The sequence below is a fragment of the Dermacentor albipictus genome, chromosome 5 (assembly GCF_038994185.2).
Source record: "Dermacentor albipictus isolate Rhodes 1998 colony chromosome 5, USDA_Dalb.pri_finalv2, whole genome shotgun sequence".
Classification (NCBI taxonomy): domain Eukaryota; kingdom Metazoa; phylum Arthropoda; class Arachnida; order Ixodida; family Ixodidae; genus Dermacentor; species Dermacentor albipictus.
The window spans coordinates 113501852-113511429 of record NC_091825.1 but is presented as its reverse complement, the minus strand read 5'-3'; positions in this window follow the sequence as shown (position 1 = coordinate 113511429).

Genomic DNA, 9578 nt, shown 5'->3' with positions numbered 1-9578 from the left:
CTTCGCCATGCCTTCAACAACATGGCTCTATCTTACGTGACTTGAACATTATTATCTGTGGCAGCAAAACGCATGACTACATCCGAGGGTCTCTCACCAATTGCACAGCTGTCATTAGTCTCAATGATCAAACTTGTCCAATCACCCCGGGTACCTTGGCACAACTGGGGAATCTGTGCTCTCACGGTTCTTATTCAACTTCGCTGTGACTTCTATCGCTACGATGCTGGCACATAATACCGGATCTCCAATTTTCTATATATGCAGGCAACGTTACATTACGGACGAAGGGTGACTTGAATGGCCACATTAAAAATTCTTTACAACAGGCGGCGGATGCAGTGGGTGCGAGCTCCGGGTTCGTCACCCTCGAGCGCTCGCCCGCCATATCCGGGCTGTTACTACCCATCAGGTATTAGACGCGAGACGACTGAGACGACGAACATACAGATCAATATCAACTGGAATTTCCGTCGTATAAAAAATGCGTTTATTTGTCATGCACGTTCAGTCCAACCGATTCAATGCTTATACACTTCAAACGATCGCAGCTAGCGTTGACCACACCAAGTGGCTTAGAGGAATGGTGTTCCAAAGCACGTCGGTCTCCGCGAAGCAGAATTGCTAAGACTGGTACATGCCTTTGTCGTCAGTGGAATGACGTACTCCCTCCCTTATCTCCATCTAACTAAGGCAGAGAAAGATAAAGTCAAGTCACTCAAACGCAAACTCTACAAATTTTGCTCATGGAGAGCTAAGTCGAGCTTCCATAGAGACACTTTTGGCTACAGGTGCCTTGAATACATCTACAGTAAGCTCGCAGAAGCCGACCTGATAGCCCAATACCACTGCATATCCAATACCCACCCTTGCAAGTACATACTGTTGCATCTGGGTCGCAAGCCCCAAGGGTAGCGTTGGCCTGGCGGCCTGGGGCACAGCTGGAAGCATCCGAAGGTCCTGGCAAAGGATGAGTCGACTGCTAACAGAACAACTTGTTTATTCTAGCATCGCAAAAGTGCGGACGGTCAGGTCGACCGAAGTGGACAGACGGGAGAGCACGTTACTCGACGGAAGAAATCGAAGCCTCTCTCTTGGCGTCCGGGGGCAGCTGCTTTTATACTCTCGGAGTCGAGGGCAAAAAGGAACGGCTCCAGATGAGGCGCACGTGACGGCGGCGCACGGACACGTTGAGATGAGTAGTGGCGCATCCGCCGGGCCGGCGCCGGTCAGACCTCCTCGCTTCACAGTTGGGGAGCTCCTCTCCCCGGCTGCCGCGCTTTGACAAGCGTGGGCACCAACATGCACACACACGCACACACGAAGACACGTGGCATTGAAACATGCCTGGACGCGCATGGCAGGAGGCGTTGCGGCAGCGCTGAACGGGCCAAAATGTCAGCCGCTTTGAACGAAGCCCCGGTGTCCGTTGCATCCGCGCCGGCTATACCGCGCGTCGTAGGCGAAACGTAACAATACCCACTCGAGTAGGTATATCCTAAACTCCCTGAATGTTACTTCAGCACCCATGACCAAGGAACAATTTAGTATTCCCCTCCACATTCATGAGCGCCTTCATATACCTCCTCTTCCTAACAAAGTACATCCTGTTCATCGCGAATATAGGAAGCAAGAACAAACTGAAACCATACAGAAGTACTTAACTAAACACAAAGACGGGGGTCTATGCTGAAGGCGTAGAGTATCAGGGTAGCCACAAATTTGCGATATCGGTCATAGACTCCTGTAGCAGGGTTGCGACGGCTGCGTCAATGCTGGGCTCTTCGGAGCTGGTGGCGGTAGCATTAGCCACAACCATACCCAATCACCCAGTAATTGTACAAGTGACTCGAAAACTGTCCCATACAACTTCGGAGCGGGTCGAGTTTGCAGGGCAGCCCTAGCCATTTTATCCAATAATCTGCCATCCCAGCTTCTAAATTTAATATGGACACCTGCTCACGCAGTCCTCATCGCCAATAAAACGGCCCACGCCAGTGCTCGAGATTTCATGAACCGAGCGCAAGATAGCCTACGGAACGGTTCAGACGCCTACAGTTTCCCTCTCGCATTCTCTTCCAAAGATAAGCTTCTTCGATACCAAGACATTTGCGGTTGCGGGCATAGCCGCTAGCAAGCGGCTATGCCCGCAGAAGGTGAGAGGGTTCGGTGACCCATGGCACCTCTAATGAGTATGTCATCATACAGACGCGAGGTGCTATGACGAACAACCCGCACTTTTCGCTCCCATGCCTACGTCACCTATTTCAATCCCGGAACATACCCTACTTCAGAGGGCAAAAAGCCTCAGCCTTTAAGTTTTGTAAGTTTTGCCCAGCATATACGCCAATGTCCATCCTATTGAAAGAGTTTCCGCCTATTCAGGCGATTCATAAATTGATTGCAATAATTGGCCCTCGTTACGAGAGGAAAAGGACACCACTGAACAGAAGTGTAACTCGGCCATCAAGAGCTCCGGATAACATCGTCAGGTTTGGGTGGTCCAGACAGCCTGCGATGCGGCGGTTAGATTAGGCCTAACCGCCCCCACGGGGGAGCGACCCGCAGTGTCACTTTAAGGAGCAGCGCTTCTCAGGATCTTTGTTATAGTTCGTATTCGTATTGGCATTTTGGAGAAAAGGTAAGCCTATAGCCCATTAAAATGTAGAAACAGCATTCTCCACTGACTTTTCTGGTAAACGCTGGTTGGTGTCACATACATCAATCTCCATCCTATTGGAAGTGTTTCGGCCTATTCAGGCTATGAATATGTGGATTACAAAAAATTGGGATTTCAGAAAAAAAGGAAAGCCTATAGCCCACTAAAATATCGAAACAGCCATGTCCACAGACATCTATAGAAAACGCTGGTGGGTGGCATATACATCAATCTCCATCCTATTGCAAGTGTTTCGGCCTATTCAGGCTATGAATAAATGGATTACAAAAAATTGGGATTTCAGAAAAATAGCTAAGCCTATAGCCCAGTAAAATATCGAAACAGCCATGTCCACCTGCTTTTCTAAAAACCGCTGGTGGGTGGCATATACATCGATCTCCATCCTATTGGAAGTGTTTCGGCCTATTCTGGCGATGAATAACTGGATTACAAAAAATTGGGATTTCCAAAAAAAGGTAAGCCTATAGCCCAGTAAAATATCGAAACAGCCATGTCCACCTGCTTTTCTAAAAACCGCTGGTGGGTGGCATATACATCAATCTCCATCCTATTGGAAGTGTTTCGGCCTATTCAGGCTATGAATAAATGGATTACAAAAAATGGGATTTCCGAAAGAAAGGTAAGCCTATAGCCCAGTAAAATATCGAAACAGCCATGTCCACCTGCTTTTCTAAAAACCGCTGGTGGGTGGCATATACATCGATCTCCATCCTATCAGAAGTGTTTCGGCCTATTCAGGCTATGAATAAATGGATTACAAAAAATGGGATTTCCGAAAGAAAGGTAAGGCTATAGCCCAGTAAAATATCGAAACAGCCATGTCCACTGACATCTATAGAAAACGCTGGTGGGTGGCATATACATCAATCTCCATCCAATTGGAAGTGTTTTGGCCTATTTAAGCTATGAATATTGGTATTACAAAAAATTGGGATTTCAGAAAAAAAGCTAAGCCTATAGCCCAGTAAAATATTGAAACAGCCATGTCCACTGACTATTCTAAAAACGCTGGTTGCTGTCATATACATCAATCTCCATCCAATTGGAAGTGTTTCGGCCTATTGAGGCTATGAATAAATGGATTACAAAAAGTTGGGATTTCAGAAAAAAAAAGCTAAGCCTATAGCCCAGTAAAATATCAAAACAGCCATGTCGACTGACTTTTCTAAAAAACGCTGGTGGGTGGCAAATACATCAATCTCCATCCTATTGGAAGTGTTTCGGCCTATTCTGGCGATGAATAACTGGTTTACAAAAAATTGGGATTTCCGAAAAAAGGTAAGCCTATAGCCCAGTAAAATATCGAAACAGCCATGTCCACCTGCTTTTCTAAAAAACGCTGGTGGGTGGCAAATACATCAATCTCCATCCTATTGGAAGTGTTTCGGCCTATTCAGGCTATGAATAACTGGATTACAAAAAAATGGGATTTCGGAAAAAAGGTAAGCCTATAGCCCAGTAAAATATCGAAACAGCCATGTCCACCTGCTTTTCTAAAAACCGCTGGTGGGTAGCTTATACATCGATCTCCATCCTATTGGAAGTGTTTCGGCCTATTCAGGCTATGAATAAATGGATTACAAAAAATTGGGATTTCAGAAAAAAAGTTAAGCCTATAGCCCAGTAAAATATCGAAACAGCCATGTCCACTGACATATATAGAAAACGCTGGTGGGTGGCACATACATCAATCTCCATCCTATTGGAAGTGTTTCGGCCTATTCAGGCTATGAATAAATGGATTACACAAAATGGGATTTCCGAAAGAAAGGATATCGAAACAGCCATGTCCACTGTCTTTTCTAAAAACGTTGGTTGGTGTCATATACATCAATCTCCATCCTATTGGAAGTGTTTCGGCCTATTCAAGCTATGAATAAGTGGATTACAAAAAAATGGGATTTCAGAAAAAAAAGGAAAGCCTATAGCCCACTAAAATATCGAAACAGCCATGTCCACAGTCATCTATAGAAAACGCTGGTGGGTGGCATATACATCAATCTCCATCCTATTGCAAGTGTTTCGGCCTATTTAGGCTATGAATAAATGGATTACAAAAAATTTGGATTTCAGAAAAAAAGCTAAGCCTATAGCCCAGTAAAATATCGAAACAGCCATGTCCACTGACTATTCTAATAACGCTGGTTGGTGTGATATGCATCAATCTCCATCCTATTGGAAGTGTTTCGGCCTATTCAGGTTATGAATAAGTGGCTTACAAAAAATTGGGATTTCAGAAAAAAAGGAAAGCCTATAGCCCAGTAAAATATCAAAACAGCCATGTCCACAGACATCTATAGAAAACGCTGGTGGGTGGCATATACATCAATCTCCATCCTATTGCAAGTGTTTCGGCCTATTCAGGCTATGAATAAATGGATTACAAAAAATTGGGATTGAAGAATAGCTAAGCCTATAGCCCAGTAAAATATCGAAACAGCCATGTCCACTGACATTTCTAAAAACGCTCGTGGGTGGCATATTCATCAATCTCCATCCCATTGCAAGTGTTTCAGCCTATTCAGGGTATGAATAAATGGATTACGAAAAATTGGGATTTCCGAAAAAAAGCTAAGCCTATAGCCCAGTAAAATATTGAAACAGCCATGTCCACTGACTATTCTAAAAACGCTGGTTGCTGTCATATACATCAATCTCCATCCAACTGGAAGTGTTTCGGCCTATTGAGGCTATGAATAAATGCATCACAAAAAGTTGGGATTTCAGAAAAAAAGCTAAGCCTATAGCCCAGTAAAATATCGAAACAGCCTTGTCGACTGACTTTTCTAAAAAACGCTAGTGGGTGGCAAATACATCAATCTCCATCCTATTGGAAGTGTTTCGGCCTATTCTGGCGATGAATAACTGGATTACAAAAAATTGGGATTTCCGAAAAAAGGTAAGCCTATAGCCCAGTAAAATATCGAAACAGCCATGTCCACCTGCTTTTCTAAAAACCGCTGGTGGGTGGCATAAACATCGATCTCCATCCTATTGGAAGTGTTTCGGCCTATTCAGGCTATGAATAAATGGATTACAAAAAATTGGGATTTCAGAAGAATAGCTAAGCCTATAGCCCAGTAAAATATCGAAACAGCCATGTCCACCTGCTTTTCTAAAAACCGCTGGTGGGTGGCATAAACATCGATCTCCATCCTATTGGAAGTGTTTCGGCCTATTCAGGCTATGAATAAATGGATTACAAAAAATTGGGATTTCAGAAAAAAAGCTAAGCCTATAGCCCAGTAAAGTATTGAAACAGCCATGTCCACTGACTATTTTAAAAACGCTGGTTGCTGTCATATACATCAATCTCCATCCAACTGGAAGTGTTTCGGCCTATTGAGGCTATGAATAAATGCATTACAAAAAGTTGGGATTTCAGAAAAAAAGCTAAGCCTATAGCCCAGTAAAATATCGAAACAGCCATGTCGACTGACTTTTCTAAAAAACGCTGGTGGCTGGCAAATACATCAATCTCCATCCTATTGGAAGTGTTTCGGCCTATTCTGGCGATGAATAACTGGATTACAAAAAATTGGGATTTTCGAAAAAAGGTAAGCCTATAGCCCAGTAAAATATCGAAACAGCCATGTCCACCTGCTTTTCTAAAAACCGCTGGTGGGTGGCATAAACATCGATCTCCATCCTATTGGAAGTGTTTCGGCCTATTCAGGCTATGAATAAATTGATTACAAAAAATGGGTTTTCCGAAAGAAAGGTAAGGCCCAGTAAAATATCGAAACAGCCATGTCCACTGACATCTATAGAAAACGCTGGTGGGTGGCATATACATCGATCTGCATCCTATTGGAAGTGTTTCGGCCTATTCAGGCTATGAATAAATGGATTACAAAAAATGGGATTTCCGAAAGAAAGGTAAGGCTATAGCCCAGTAAAATATCGAAACAGCCATGTCCACCTGCTTTTCTAAAAAACGCTGGTGGGTGGCAAATACATCAATCTCCATCCTATTGGAAGTGTTTCGGCCTATTCAGGCTATGAATAAATGGATTACAAAAAATTGGGATTTCAGAAAAAAAGCTAAGCCTATAGCCCAGTAAAGTATTGAAACACCCATGTCCACTGACTATTCTAAAAACGCTGGTTGCTGTCATATACATCAATCTCCATCCAACTGGAAGTGTTTCGGCCTATTGAGGCTATGAATAAATGCATTACAAAAAGTTGGGATTTCAGAAAAAAAGCTAAGCCTATAGCCCAGTAAAATATGGAAACAGCCATGTCGACTGACTTTTCTAAAAAACGCTGGTGGCTGGCAAATACATCAATCTCCATCCTATTGGAAGTGTTTCGGCCTATTCTGGCGATGAATAACTGGATTACAAAAAATTGGGATTTTCGAAAAAAGGTAAGCCTATAGCCCAGTAAAATATCGAAACAGCCATGTCCACCTGCTTTTCTAAAAACCGCTGGTGGGTGGCATAAACATCGATCTCCATCCTATTGGAAGTGTTTCGGCCTATTCAGGCTATGAATAAATGGATTACAAAAAAATGGGATTTCCGAAAGAAAGGTAAGGCCCAGTAAAATATCGAAACAGCCATGTCCACTGACATCTATAGAAAACGCTGGTGGGTGGCATATACATCGATCTCCATCCTATTGGAAGTGTTTCGGCCTATTCAGGCTATGAATAAATGGATTACAAAAAATGGGATTTCCGAAAGAAAGGTAAGGCTATAGCCCAGTAAAATATCGAAACAGCCATGTCCACCTGCTTTTCTAAAAAACGCTGGTGGGTGGCAAATACATCAATCTCCATCCTATTGGAAGTGTTTCGGCCTATTCAGGCTATGAATAAATGGATTAAAAAAAATTGGGATTTCAGAAAAAAGGGTAAGCCTATAGCCCAGTAAAATATCGAAACAGCCATGTCCACTGACTTTTCTAAAAAACGCTGGTTGGTCTCATATACATCAATCTCCATCCTATTGGAAGTGTTTCGGCCTATTCAGGCTATGAATACATCAATTACCAAAAATTGGGATTTCAGAAAAAAGGGTAAGCCTATAGCCCAGTAAAATATCGAAACAGCCATGTCCACTGACTTTTCTAAAAAACGCTGGTTGGTGTCATAGACATCAATCTCCATCCTATTGGAAGTGTTTCGACCTATTGAGGCTATGAATAAATGCATTACAAAAAGTTGGGATTTCAGAAAAAAAGCTAAGCCTATAGCCCAGTAAAATATCGAAACAGCCATGTCGACTGACTTTTCTAAAAAACGCTGGTGGGTGGCAAATACATCAATCTCCATCCTATTGGAAGTGTTTCGGCCTATTCTGGCGATGAATAACTGGATTGCAAAAAATTGGGATTTCCGAAAAAAAGGTAAGCCTATAGCCCAGTAAAATATCGAAACAGCCATGTCCACCTGCTTTTCTAAAAACCGCTGGTGGGTGGCATAAACATCGATCTACATCCTATTGGAAGTGTTTCGGGCTATTCAGGCTATGAATAAATGGATTACAAAAAATGGGATTTCCGAAAGAAAGGTAAGGCCCAGTAAAATATCGAAACAGCCATGTCCACTGACATCTATAGAAAACGCTGGTGGGTGGCATATACATCGATCTCCATCCTATTGGAAGTGTTTCGGCCTATTCAGGCTATGAATAAATGGATTACAAAAAATGGGATTTCCGAAAGAAAGGTAAGGCTATAGCCCAGTAAAATATCGAAACAGCCATGTCCACCTGCTTTTCTAAAAAACGCTGGTGGGTGGCAAATACATCAATCTCCATCCCATTGCAAGTGTTTCAGCCTATTCAGGGTATGAATAAATGGATTACGAAAAATTGGGATTTCCGAAAAAAAGCTAAGCCTATAGCCCAGTAAAATATTGAAACAGCCATGTCCACTGACTATTCTAAAAACGCTGGTTGCTGTCATATACATCAATCTCCATCCAACTGGAAGTGTTTCGGCCTATTGAGGCTATGAATAAATGCATTACAAAAAGTTGGGATTTCAGAAAAAAGCTAAGCCTATAGCCCAGTAAAATATCGAAACAGCCATGTCGACTGACTTTTCTAAAAAACGCTGGTGGCTGGCAAATACATCAATCTCCATCCTATTGGAAGTGTTTCGGCCTATTCTGGCGATGAATAACTGGATTACAAAAAATTGGGATTTTCGAAAAAAGGTAAGCCTATAGCCCAGTAAAATATCGAAACAGCCATGTCCACCTGCTTTTCTAAAAACCGCTGGTGGGTGGCATAAACATCGATCTCCATCCTATTGGAAGTGTTTCGGCCTATTCAGGCTATGAATAAATGGATTACAAAAAATGGGATTTCCGAAAGAAAGGTAAGGCCCAGTAAAATATCGAAACAGCCATGTCCACTGACATCAATAGAAAACGCTGGTGGGTGGCATATACATCGATCTCCATCCTATTGGAAGTGTTTCGGCCTATTCAGGCTATGAATAAATGGATTACAAAAAATGGGATTTCCGAAAGAAAGGTAAGGCTATAGCCCAGTAAAATATCGAAACAGCCATGTCCACCTGCTTTTCTAAAAAACGCTGGTGTGTGGCAAATACATCAATCTCCATCCTATTGGAAGTGTTTCCGCCTATTCAGGCTATGAATAAATGGATTAAAAAAAATTGGGATTTCAGAAAAAAGGGTAAGCCTATAGCCCAGTAAAATATCGAAACAGCCATGTCCACTGACTTTTCTAAAAAACGCTGGTTGGTGTCATATACATCAATCTCCATCCTATTGGAAGTGTTTCGGCCTATTCAGGCTATGAATACATCAATTACCAAAAATTGGGATTTCAGAAAAAAGGGTAAGCCTATAGCCCAGTAAAATATCGAAACAGCCATGTCCACTAACTTTTCTAAAAAACGCTGGTTGGTGTCATAG